This window comes from Canis lupus, chromosome 5 (assembly GCF_003254725.2).
Source record: "Canis lupus dingo isolate Sandy chromosome 5, ASM325472v2, whole genome shotgun sequence".
In the NCBI taxonomy this organism is placed as follows: domain Eukaryota; kingdom Metazoa; phylum Chordata; class Mammalia; order Carnivora; family Canidae; genus Canis; species Canis lupus.
Genome location: NC_064247.1, coordinates 41,062,262 through 41,074,444, shown reverse-complemented (window position 1 = coordinate 41,074,444; position 12,183 = coordinate 41,062,262). Strand labels below are relative to the sequence as shown.

Sequence of the window (12,183 nt, the reverse complement as noted above, 5' to 3'; positions counted from 1 at the left end):
TTTGTTTGTTTATTTATGTCATCTCCACCCAACTTGGGGCTGGAACTCACAACCCCAACACCACGAGTTGCCTGGCTCCTCCGACTGAGCCAGCCAGGTGGCCTTCATAGTCTCTTTATCTGTATATTCAGGTCTCCTTCCAAAGTTTGCACTTTATCTCTGTGGCTACACAGACTTGCTAGCTGGGTTGGGAAGGCCATGGGCTCTACATCACAGAAAAACTGGCCCGGATGACCAAGCCCTGGCATCTCTCCAAACCTCACATTCTTGTCTGTAGTATGTGGACAGTAAGACTGCTCACCTTTTGGGGCTGTGGGTTTTAGGCCAGCCACTGTTCAGCCACATATGGCTATTTCAATTCATTAATTAAAGTTAAATACAGTCAGGACGCCTGGGTGGCTCAGTGGTTGAGCATCTGCCGTTGGTTCAGATCGTGATCCTGGGGTCCTAGGATGGAGTCCCATGTCAGGGTCCCCACAGGGATCCTGCTTCTCCCTCTGCCTATGTCTCTGCCTTTCTCTCTGTGTCTTTCATGAATAAATAAAATCTTACCAAAAAAAAAAAAAAAAGCTAAATATGGTCTTAAAAATTCAGCTCCTTGGGTCACACTAAGCCACATCTCAAGCGCTCACATGTGGATGGCACAGCTAGAGAACACTTCCATCATTGGAAGTTATATTGGGCAGCATTGAATCTATGGGAAGCACTCCAGCCTGCACTGGGCACCCACAGCATGTTGGCATAATCCATCTAGAGTTACAAACTGAGGGCATGGGCCATGATTTCATGTAAAGCTCTGCTCTCCCAGAAAGCCCAGGAAGGCCCAGCAAAGATGAGTTTTCTTCATCCATTGGGCTTCTTCCTAGGGAGGAGAAATACAAAGCTCAGAGAAGTGCTGTGACTTGCCCAAGGTCTCTTATAAGTGAGGGCAGAATGGGACTCATGGACACAGCTTCCCTGAAACCAGAGCTAAGCATAATGCCCATGTCACCGGGGCTTCCTTGGATCCAGGCAACAGGGATGGTGCTGACTGCCAACCCAGCAAGCTGGGACCCATACTCCAGACTCTGCTGTGAGGGGTTTCTGCTGATCCCACCCTTTCTGGGGTAGGAACCTCTCCAAAGTCTGTCTCTTCAGCTTTGTCTTCTGTCTCCCTCTGAGCCTCACACAGAGCTTGGCACATTGCAGGAGCCTCATGGGCACCTGTTGAACCCAATGCAAGGGGTGGATCCTGTTGCTCTTGTGAGTGTCAGGCCCTGCGAAGGGGTGAGTCCATAAATTCCTCTTATGAGGATAACGGTGAGCCAAGGGCTTTACATTTTTCCTATATGGATCCCTTTGGCAGTCTAGCAAAGCTGATGCATCCCTTCTCAGAACCATTTTTGAGTTTTTTTGAAGTACGAACACATCTACACAAAAGTGCACACATCTATAGTGTACATCAGTGAATTTTCAACAAGTGAACACTACTCGTGACCCTGGCACTCAGCTCAAGACACCGAAAGTGACCAGCACCCCAGGAGCCCCTGGCCCCTGCCAGGCCCCAGCTCTGGAGGAGAGCCCCTATTGGAATAATGTTTCCAAGTGCATATTGCAAGGCGAGGGTAAGAACGGGGTTTCAGCGCTGATGGAGGGCTCTGCGTGCGCGCCTGAGGCTGGCGAGATGGAGTATGGGGTACGGGGGGGGGGATTTGTCGGGGAACGGGGTGTCTGAGTGAAAGTTGCCGAGTGCGTGGGTTCGGGTGTGTATTTGGTAGGGTTTGTGGGCGGTTGGAGGGTGGTCGTCAAGAGGCGTGTGTGGGGCTTGGGGGGACGCTCGAAGGACTCGGGCGCAGGTCGCGAGGCACCGCGGGGACGCGGGGCGCTCTGAGTGGGGTCGTGGGTCTGTGGGGGGAGGTCGCGGGGGCGGGGCCTGGGGAGGGGCGGGGCCTCGGCGGGCTGGGGGCGGGGCCGGCGGGCGCGCGCACGCAGCCGGCGCGCCCCCTCCCGGCCGCCATGTTGGCTGGTGTGTGGGTGTCAAACGGAGCTAGACGCGGCGGCGGCGGCGGCGGCAGCGGCGGCTGCGGCGGCTCCGCGGGCTTCGGTCGCTCCCGCCTCCCCAGTGCCACCCGCGGCCGCAGCCGCGTACCCGGGCAGGCTCGGAGGAGCGGAGGTGAGCCGGGGCCCGCGAGCCTCGGGGACGGGGGGGTGGGCGGGCGGGCGGGAGCGGGGCCCCCGGGCGCGGACCCTCCCCTCCCCGGGGCGCGGACGCCCTCCCTGCGCGGCTGCCCTCCGGCCAACCCCCCAGAGCCTGCCCGGGCTGGGTCCCCAGCTCAGGTGGGACCCTTTCCTTTCCAGCCAGGCTCCGCCCCACGGGTTGGAGCATGGCCCCCTCCCCATCTGGATCCCGCTTTCAGCCTCAAGGGAGCCCCCCCCCAATCTCCCTGTCGGGGAACTCTCCCTCTTACGTCCTCGGAGTCAGGGGCTCAGCTCCAGGAGCCTCTCCAGGCCCTCATCCTCCACCTTTCTGCGGGAACCACCCCGCCCCTCCTCCCCAGAGCACTTTCCTCCCCGGGTCGGGCCGGGCGCCCCCTTCCTCCCGAGCCGAGCCCGATCTCCCTCCCGGCCGCCCCCGTGCACAGCCCAGCCCCTGTTTCCTCCAGGAATCGGGGGAGGGGTCCTCGCTGTCCAGGATTGCGTCCGGTCGCCGCTCTCCTTCGGGCTGGAGCTGGGGGCCCCTTTCCCTCCCCGGGGACCAGGTTCTCCCTCCCCACCCCCGACCCCCACGGCACAGCGGGGACGGGGGCGGCAGAGCCTGGCTCCAGCTGCCTTTTGTTCCGCGTGGGATGCCAGAGACCCCGCCCGGCGGTCCCGTTCGGCTGATCCGGGTGGGTGAATGGGTGCGTGGGGGCCGGCCTCTTCAAGGAGACCCTTCCTCTCTCTGCCCGTGGGGCGGCTCCCCCAGAGCGGAGCGCGTTGGCAGAGGCTGGCCCTTCCTAGAGGAGTCCGTGCCAACAGGTTTTTGTTTGCGACCTGAAGTTGGCCCAGTGGCTTCGCGGGGAGGGGTTGGGGTGGGGAGTGGGGGCACCTTGCCCTCCCCAGAAACCCCTGCAGGGGCCTGTGAAAAGCCCATTCCTCCTCCCAGGGGCACGACAGCCTGGGGTCCCTTCACTGTTTTGTCCTGGGGACGCGTCTGAAATCTGTGCTTTACGAGAGGACCGGGCTTGACCATCATTGGGGTCCAGAGATGCAATGATTTGCCCAAGGTCATGCAGTGCTACTGTGTCACTGCCAGAACTAGAAGCTTGGTCTCCCGGGTGCTCTCTTCGCACATTTTAGAATTTTAAAAGCGATGTTCAGGATAACACCCCTTCCCCCCCTCTTATTTTTAACATTCACACAAGATAATGGGCAGGAAAAGATGTGAAGTATGAGTTCTTCTTTTCTGCCTCCTCCCAAAAAAGCCCTGTGAAAGGAGAGGTTGGAACAGGAGGTTAAAACGATTGAAAAAGGTGAATTTTAATTACCACTCTCCCAATTACGTAAGATAATGAAGATTTGGCAGAAAACATGTACATCTTGTAGCTCTAGATAGCAGATGATAGGTGCTGGCAAAATCATATACTGAATCCTGCACAACAGTGATTGAGTTTGCACTGATAATTAAGTTTTCATCTGTATTTAAATGAACATCAGAAGGGACTCTTTTTTTTTTTCTGACTTGTTCTTGTTCCAGTTGATTGTATTTGGGATAAGTGATGGTGTTGGGGAAGCTACCAAGATCTGAACTTTTATCTGTCTGTATTTTTACTTTTGTATTTTTAAAGCTTAGTAGTTTCTTTAGTTTTAACATTGGGTTGGTCATGTTACCACTGGACTTTTCTTTTGTAAGCATTGAATGAAATACTGGCTAGTAAAGAGTTGGGTAAAGTGCAAATTATTGTCAGACGTGATTCAGAATTGTATCCCACAAGACCCTGGAGCAGGAGCAAGTTTGGATTGTCCTGTGGGATATATTGATCTCTCAAGGAGGCTTTTTGCCTCCTTGAACCTCCAGTTTGACAGATGAGGAGTTTGGTGGAGAACTGTCTCCCAGCAAGGTGCGTTTTGTCAAACACGGTGGCACATGTTTGGAAATGTAAAACTTTCAAGTGATGATACTTAGCATGGTATATGCAGCCTTGAAAATGACCCATCCCGGGGGTGCCTCAGTGGCCCGGTCAGGTTAACCGTCTGCCTTTGGCTCAGGTCATGATCTCAGGGTCCTGGGCTCCCAGGGTCCTGTTTTTCGTTGCTCCTCAGGAAGCCTGCTTCTCCCTCTCCCTCTGCCTGCTTGTGCTGTCTCTGTCAAATAAATAAATAAAATCTTAAAAAGGAAAGAAAATAACCCAACCCATAAAAAAGCCCTTGGAAAAACACAGTTGATGCCTCTTAGGTAACTGGGCTTCCATGGTAAGGCGTGGCTTTCCTAAGTGTTGGGATTCTGATAAGAGTCCTGCAAAAAGTAGATGAAGAGTTTTTAGGACTTTGATTTGTTTCAGTGGCTTGCCTCTTCCTGAACTTAAAAGAGTGGGCTTTTTTTTTTTTTTAAATAAAGATTTCATTAGGTTGAGGGTAAACTTCAGTCTTTGGTGGGCTAAAGTGCCAAGAAATTTTCATGCATGGAGCTCTCTTTTCATACTCTTGGGAAGTGCAGTAAAGCTTTCGGGCATTTGTTCTTCCTATTCCCCAGAACCTTCCTGTTGGATTGATGGGCCATGGATGACTGTGGTGGTTGTCACTTGATGGCAGGGGTACCTGGTGACCCCGAGCCTTGCAGAAATAAAAGGGCTTGCATTGGGGGAACTTGAGGTTGGGGAGAGAAGGAATTTTGTAGATCTCCCCAGCCCCCCCATTTGTCTGCCAGACTTTCTGTTCGTGTGTTCCGTTTAAACAGACCTATTCTGTCAAGCCTTTGGCAGCCAATTTCAGCAGAGTCCCTCTCTAACTCTTCTCTCCAAGCCTTGCCACCCCCCAAGCAATCTTTTAGAGTGCTTAATCACCTTGTCTCTGTATCTGGGGCTTTTGTGGCACAGTGACATCTTTGAGGCTAGTCTTTGTTTACTTCTCCAGCACCCACCTCAGTCTCTGACATGGGGTCTGGGATGTGAATAAGCAGTCCTGGGGGCAGAGGAACAAACTTTTATTGATCTTCTACTACATGCTCCACTGTTATGTTTTGCTCTTGCAAAGACCACCACTGTTGGTCCAGCAGTCCTATGTCGTATGGGACGTCATGTTACATGACACATGGGTGTGTCATCAGCCACATGCATATTACCCCCTTTCTGCAGTTGGGGAAACTGAGGCCCAGGGGCTTAAGTCATGTACTCAAGATCACTCAGCCAGTGAGTGATGGGGCTGGGATTCCAACAGGTCTGTTGGATTCCAAAATATTATTGTGCCTGCTGCTTCATTTGAGAAAGCGAGTCTCACAGAAATGGAGACTTGTTGAAAGCCCTACCACAAGTTGACATGGACCGAGTTCCATGGGGTGATGTAACTAAGATTGCCGAGGGTGGGAGAGAGCACATTTTGTTTTTGTCGGCTGCATTATGAAATGACTGTTTATGTGCATCTGTTGAGTTTTTGAAAATTGACAGACCTTCTGATAACTTTGTCAATGGAATTTTCTTTGGTCTGATTTAGCTTGTTTGAGGTGCCTAAAAATAGAAACTTAGAAAAACAAAAGAGTGAAATAAGTGTAGGGGCCCTTAAGCGAGTACATGCATTCAGTGTAACCCATCTGTGGACTTGATTAGATCTACTTTCCTGTCATGTGGTTAAGTTTTTTATGTCTTGAAATGCAAAGTTATGACAGGGTCTTTATTATTATTATTATTTTTTTAATGTAATTTCATTTTGTCTCCACATCAACATATAACAGGAAAACAAAAACAAAAACAGGGGTTCCTGGGTAGCTCAGTCTGTTAAGGGGTCCTCTCCTTTTGATCTCAGCTTAGATCTTGATCTCAGGGTTGTGTTTGATCCCTGCGTTGGGCCCCCACACTGGGCCTGAAGCCTACTTAGGAAAAAAAAAAAAAAACAGAACCAAAGGGAACAACAAACAAACCTATAACATGGGATTACCTCCCATCTGTGTGTGAGTGGAAAAATGGAGGCCCAAAGAGGATAAGTAATCTGTGAGGAACTGGCACAGCCAGAAGTCAAACCAAGGTCTGTGTGATTCCCAAACCTGGCTTCCTACTCCACCAGCTTCTGTATAAAGCCCCACAGTGTGAATTCATTTAAGTGAACTAATTTAAATTACAGGATAAACTTGCAATCTTTAAAATCACCACCAAGTCTATGTAGAAGATTGGGAATTGTGAATGAGATTTCTTTTTCCTAACCTAGGATCTGTGAAAGCACTGTGGGTTGAAAGTCAAGAGTTTAATGAACCACTTGAACTGATAGACACCAGATTTAGGGTTAGATTAAAAAGAAAAAAAAAAAAAAAAGGGCCTGCCTTCTTTGAACCAGATCTGCAACATTGTTAAAATGCTGTGTGTCCATGCATTGGATTCTTTCTGGTGACTCATTCCCAGCATCCCCAGGTACTGGAACCGGCTTTGTGCCTGGGCACAGAAGAGCTTTCCTGTCCCTGTCAAGGCTGTACTTTCAAGCAAGCGCTCTGGAGACAGAACAGGTAACTTAATTCTCTTCCTATTCAAAGCAATGCTAGGCAGTGGGTGCACAGAGGGCTGTAAATGAAGGGACTCTCCCTGCACCCCCTCACGGCAACCCTGCTGATAAATGGAGCAGGGAAAAGCAGGTCCGTCCTGAGGGATGGCTGACCATCTAGGCCTGATGCATGATGTGGATTTAAAAGCATCTATAATTAATCACTTCTGAGTGCAGGCTTCATCCTTCCTCTCACTCCCACCCCTCTTAAGCTAATGTCATCATCGCATCCCGGTGGCTCAGTAGCTGAGGGCTCCAAATGGTCCAGACAATTTGGCTACAAAAGCCATGGGAGAAATAGCTTTGGAATCAGGTGCGAGTACAAATTGGTTTCCTAGCCGGGCGGATTTGAGCACTCTAATCACTGAGCTCTGTTTTCCTCCTCTGAAATGGGGCTGATAATAACCATCTTGCAGAATAGACTGGTGTTTCTCAGACTCCAAGCATGTGTTGGAATCACCAGAAGTCCTGTTAGACAAGACACATTGAGGGGCTCCACCCCAGAGTGTTTTGGTAGATCTGGGAGGAGGCCTGAGAGTGTGCAGCTTCAGCCAGGAGGTCTGAGAGTGTGCAGCTTCTGGGTGCTACTGATGCTCCTTGCCCAGGAATCAGATTCGGGGACCCTGCCCCAGCGGAGTGAGTAAGTAGGGGGTGTCAGGTGTCAGCAATACCTGACTGTGCTGGGACATGCAAAAACAGCAGTGCTTCTCTGCCTCTGAAATGCTCCAAAATTGCTCAGAAGATGATGGTATGACACTTGGGAAGGGAGTTTAGTTTGTCAGAGATGTTTTTGCTCTGTTCTTAAGTGATTAGAACTTGGACTGTTGTCACAGGCTTCATCACTATGTGAGTTAGGACGTTTTCCTTGATGAAGGGAACGTAAGACGTCAGTGCCCTTCGAAGAGGCAGTGCATCTAGGATTCTGTTTGACAAGCTGGTTCATCATTCCCACACATCAAACAAGATGTTCACTGTCAAGGCTTTTCAGAAATGCAGCTGAGAAAGGGCAGGGCACCAGGCAGACTCCCACGGGGCCATTAGGGTTGGCCACTGGTGTTAATGGAAGTCATTCCTCCTCCCTCCAATGGTTCAGATTGATTTAATATTCTTTGATGTTTAGAGTTTGTGGGGGGAAATGATTTTCCACTAATAGTAATTATTAGCTTGTCTATCAAAATTAAACTCTGTGTGTGAGCCCTGACAGTTTTTGAATGTCTTCTGTGTGCCAGGCCCTATGCTGCTCCTTTTACGCACAATATTTAATTTTCATCATAATCCCACAAAGTTATTATTTCCCTATTTGCATATGCAAAAACTAAGGCTCTGAGGGGTTTAGCAACCTGCCTCAGGCCATGTAGCCAGTAAGTACCCCAGCTGGCATTTGCTGCCACCTGTGTCAGATTCAAAACCGCATTATTTCCACTACCTCACTCTGCAGCTGTGCCAGGTGCTCCCATTCATTGCCTTGCGTACCCTCAGAGGAACTCTGGGAGGTACGCATTTCACAGATGAACAGACTAGCTCAGAGGGGCTAGGCTTGTTCACAGGCACCCACCCAGTCCCATACCTATCTGGTTTGGGAACCTCATGAAGCTATTTCTGTGACAGTGCCTCACCTCCCAGTCCAGGGCCATGGAAGTACATTCAGAGACCTCAATCTGCCTGGTTGCGTACAACAGGGACCCGGGAAGACCCCAGCTGGCTGGGAGGAAGTCTGTGTGGGCTGGTAAAGGTTTTTGTGTTTGCAAAACTGTGTTAAAATAATTGCCCAAATTGCTCTGAGGAAAGGGCTCATTTCTTTTTAACTCTGTAATCCTGAGGCTCTGTGCATTGGCTCTGTAAACATGACACATGGGAATTAAGGACTATAAAAAAAATCTGGTTAATGTTGTTGTTAAAATGTGATCAAATTCATACAGAAGAACTTGATAGTCTTAAAAAGTTGTATAAATAAAAATATAAAGTGTCTCCTTCCTTAGCAGGCAATTAACATATGACTTACAGTAAATGGATGATTTTTCTGGTCTTAACAGTGTATGTGGAGGTTGGGGTGTGATCACTTTCCCAAGGTTTGAAAATTGCCTGCAGCTCCCAAGCCAAGGAATGGTAAACAGCTATGTGTCAGTACCTGCCCTGCACTCTTGGGAGGCCCTGGAGGTTTGGACTCAAATTTGTTGTTTTGTAAACTCTTTAAGGCTGTGGTGAATAAATCATGAGACTTAGAAGTTGGCTATTCAAAGTCCGCCCCCTTTCCTTCTCTCCTCCCTCCCCCACAAAAAAAGTCGTAGCTGGAGAGGAATCCTGACAGCCTGAAAAGTCACATTTTTACTTGAAAGCAGCCTCTCCATGAGTGCCTGTTTGATATCTGTTGCTGTCCTGGAGTATGGTGACTGTACTTTGGGCCCAAAAAAGTTAGGAAATACATGACAGGAATAATTTTTATGCCACTTTATGAGAGGCAGTCCAGTTCATGTAGAAGTATGGGCATCAAATCAAGGACAATTTCATGATATTAGAGCAGAATATTTGAGGTCGATGTGGGCCTGGAAAATATGCAACATGTGGTCTCTAGTCAAAATGATGGGTGTAAATAAAATGCTATGTTTCTTGCCACCGGTCAAGAAGACAAAATTAACATTTGTGAGACAATTAGAAGCTGATGGTTTGCTGAGCTGTGCTTTTGATTCTTTGTCAGGATGTCAAGAATGGAGGAAAATCTGAAAGAGTCAAAGATGTCAGGGAGAAGGTAGGATTTGAGGTGGACCTCAAAGGACAGGGAACAGTGTGATACAGGAGACAGATGGGAAGGCATTTCAGATTGAGGGAACAGCAGGGAGCAAAGCTTAGGGTGGGTTTGGGCAGGTGCCTGCATGTATGTAGGGGAGTGTGTACCCCACCTACACAGAAGCAGTTCTGCTCGATGGATGCCTGCTGGGAACAGTGAGAACTAAGGTGACAGGGTGGCCACTGGCTCTGAAGAGGGAGGCAGCGGCCTTGAGATTTGGTGGTGTTGGCAGTAGGGAACTCAAGTGTTTGGGGAGAGGCTCTGTGGCAGGGCCTGACCAGGCTGGTTGATGAGACTGGCTAGGTCACAGTTCCAGAGACAGCACAAGGGTACTCCCTTTGTCAGTACAAAGGGAGGTCCTGGAGTCTGGTTCTGTTTGGGGAGGGGCAGGTGCCCTGGGGGCCTGGGTGCTGGCTGGAAAGTGTGGATGTGACAGCCTGAGAGCCTGCAGTTTTTATCCTTGGCTGCACCTGCAGGTCACATGACCTGGAAAGCTTTTTAAAAATGCCTATGATAGGGCCCCACCCGAGACCATGGAGGGAGACCCAGTAGGTTTTTTAGAAGTGCTCCAGATGATTTTCATGGTTTGTGTGGGCTGACAAGATGAACTGTGTGCTCAGGGGAGCCTCTGGGAGTGTCAGGGAGTAGAAGGTGGGAGAAAATTGGAGCAAGAAGAGAGCCAGAAGCCTTTGCAGAAATGAGATGCAGGGCGTTGGGCCCCAAGCTACTGTAGAGTAACTGAGGACCAGCTCGAGGAAAGATGGAAGGGGCGCCGATAAAGTGGCATCGTGCCAGGGAGAGATGGCCACCTGGGCTGCTGGAGTTTGTCTTTGAGCTCCTTGGTCAGAGGGGCCTGGTTTAGCCAAAAGTGTAGACCAGGAGAAAAGATTGTGACCCACCTGTTTGGTAACCCTCCTTCTGCCTGATTTTCAGCCAGGTCTATGGAGCAGGCACAGTGGGTTCTTATCTAGTCCTTAAAGCCTGTGAGCCAGAGTCCTCCTTCCCCCTCTAATCGTAAAGACTTCAGCAAACACTACTTATAAAACTTAAAACTGCATTTCTTCAAAGTACTTTTTTTTTCAAAGATTTTATTTATTTGACAGAGCACACAAGCAGAAGAAGCAGCAGGGAGAGGGAGAAGCAGGCTCCCCATTGATCAGGGAACCTGATGCAGGGCTGTATCTCAGGACCCTGGGATCATGACCTGAGCTGAAGGCAGATGCTTGATACAAGCGACTGAGCCACCCAGGCACCCCAAAGTAATTATATTAAAGATAGTTGTGGGAAAAAAAAAAAAAGATAGTTGTGACTTAGAGTACCTAATTGAGGCAAATTCACTTTATTAGTCGAAGATCAGAAGGGAGGTTTTACCCGGTGTGTTTAATGCATATCACAATATCATAATTTATGATATTTTCAGAAAAAAAATTAGTTTATAGTCCAATTCATTCAAACCTTAGTGTTTATTGAGCACAGAGCTATTATGACCTATAGTTTGTGAATGCATGAATGATGCAATGTAAGTTCCTGCCTTCAAGTAGCTCATGGTCTGCAGAGAGTGGCTCCTGACAGAGGAAAATGTATGGCAGCCTTGGGAGGGAGAAGTTTAAAAAGTGGTATCAGATACTGAGAATGAATCTGGGGGTCAGAGAAGACTTCAGAGGAGATGATAGGTAAGTAGAGTCCTAAAGGAAAAGTGGGAGTTCTGGGGGACACAGATGAGAGGCCTTCAGGCCAGAGAACAGGGTCAGGGTCAAGCTCCAGCTAAGCAAGGAGGGTGTGGAAGAGGGAGGGCTGGATATGCTGTAGAACAGGCAGAGTGCTTAGCTCACTCTGAGTTGGGATGCGGCTTTCACACAATCTTTTGGTGGTGAGTGGGCAGTGCTCTGGGTCCTCCACTTTGCTTCTGATCAGAGCAGCTCCGTTCTGCTCTGAACGTGGGAAACTAAAAAGAGTTCCTTTGAAAAGTGTTTCCTCTGCTGTTTGAAAAAAAAAAAAAGTACCCAAAGTGATCTCATTGCTGGGGAGTCACTGTGAGCAAGAGAGTGCCCTGTAGGTGGCTGGGAGGGAGGGCCTGGAGGCTTCCCCAGGGAGCTAAAAAGCCCTCCCTTCTTTGCTTTTGCAGGAGAGGGCGGCCCTGAGAAGGGTTCTCACTACTTCTACCCTCTACTGTAGGCCAGTTTCTCAGATCCTAGGGCAAGGTCTGTGGTGCTGTGGCTAACAGGTCCTTTGGGAGTGGAGCTACTTACACTCAAACAGCTTTTTTTTTTTTGTTTCGTTTTGTTAAGTAAGCTTTACCCTTAAGTGGGGCTTGAACTCATGATCCCGAGAGCAAGAGTTGTATGCTCTACCCACTGAGTCAGCTAGATGGCCCAAGCAGCTGTTTTTCCAGAAATCCCTGGAGAACTTTCTGACTGGGTTGTGAAGGTAAGGGACCTAGTAAACCCTGGGATGCATATCAGAGTTTGTGTGCCAGCCTCTGTGTTGAGTAGCCAGGAGATGGCCCAACCCTCAGTGCTCCATGGAGAAGACTAAAGTGGTCCACGGGCCCCATTCAGCCCACAGACATGTTTTGTTTGGGCTGTACTGTCCTTTTTTAAAAAATTAAAGTTGATTGCTGTATTAGTTTCCTGTGGCTGCTGTAACGAATTACCACAAATGCGGTGGCTTAAAATAATAGTCCTATAGGTTAGAAT

General features: G+C 49.3%; 1 protein-coding gene across 9 annotated transcripts in view; it reads left to right on the top strand.

Moving 5' to 3' along the window:
- Positions 1 to 2,015: 2,015 nt before the first annotated feature.
- EPN2 (epsin 2) overlaps positions 2,016 to 12,183 on the top strand; it is an 85,026-nt gene continuing 74,858 nt past the window's right edge. For 2 of the 9 annotated variants that reach the window (XM_049110256.1, XM_049110251.1), the window contains exons 1-2: positions 2,016 to 2,152; positions 6,576 to 6,667. The gene's annotated coding sequence lies outside the window, so the exon portion shown is untranslated. Of the gene's footprint in view, positions 2,153 to 6,566; positions 6,668 to 12,183 lie in introns of all 9 variants that reach the window. The other 7 variants (XM_049110254.1, XM_049110253.1, XM_049110255.1 and 4 more) reach the window with 5 other exon arrangements.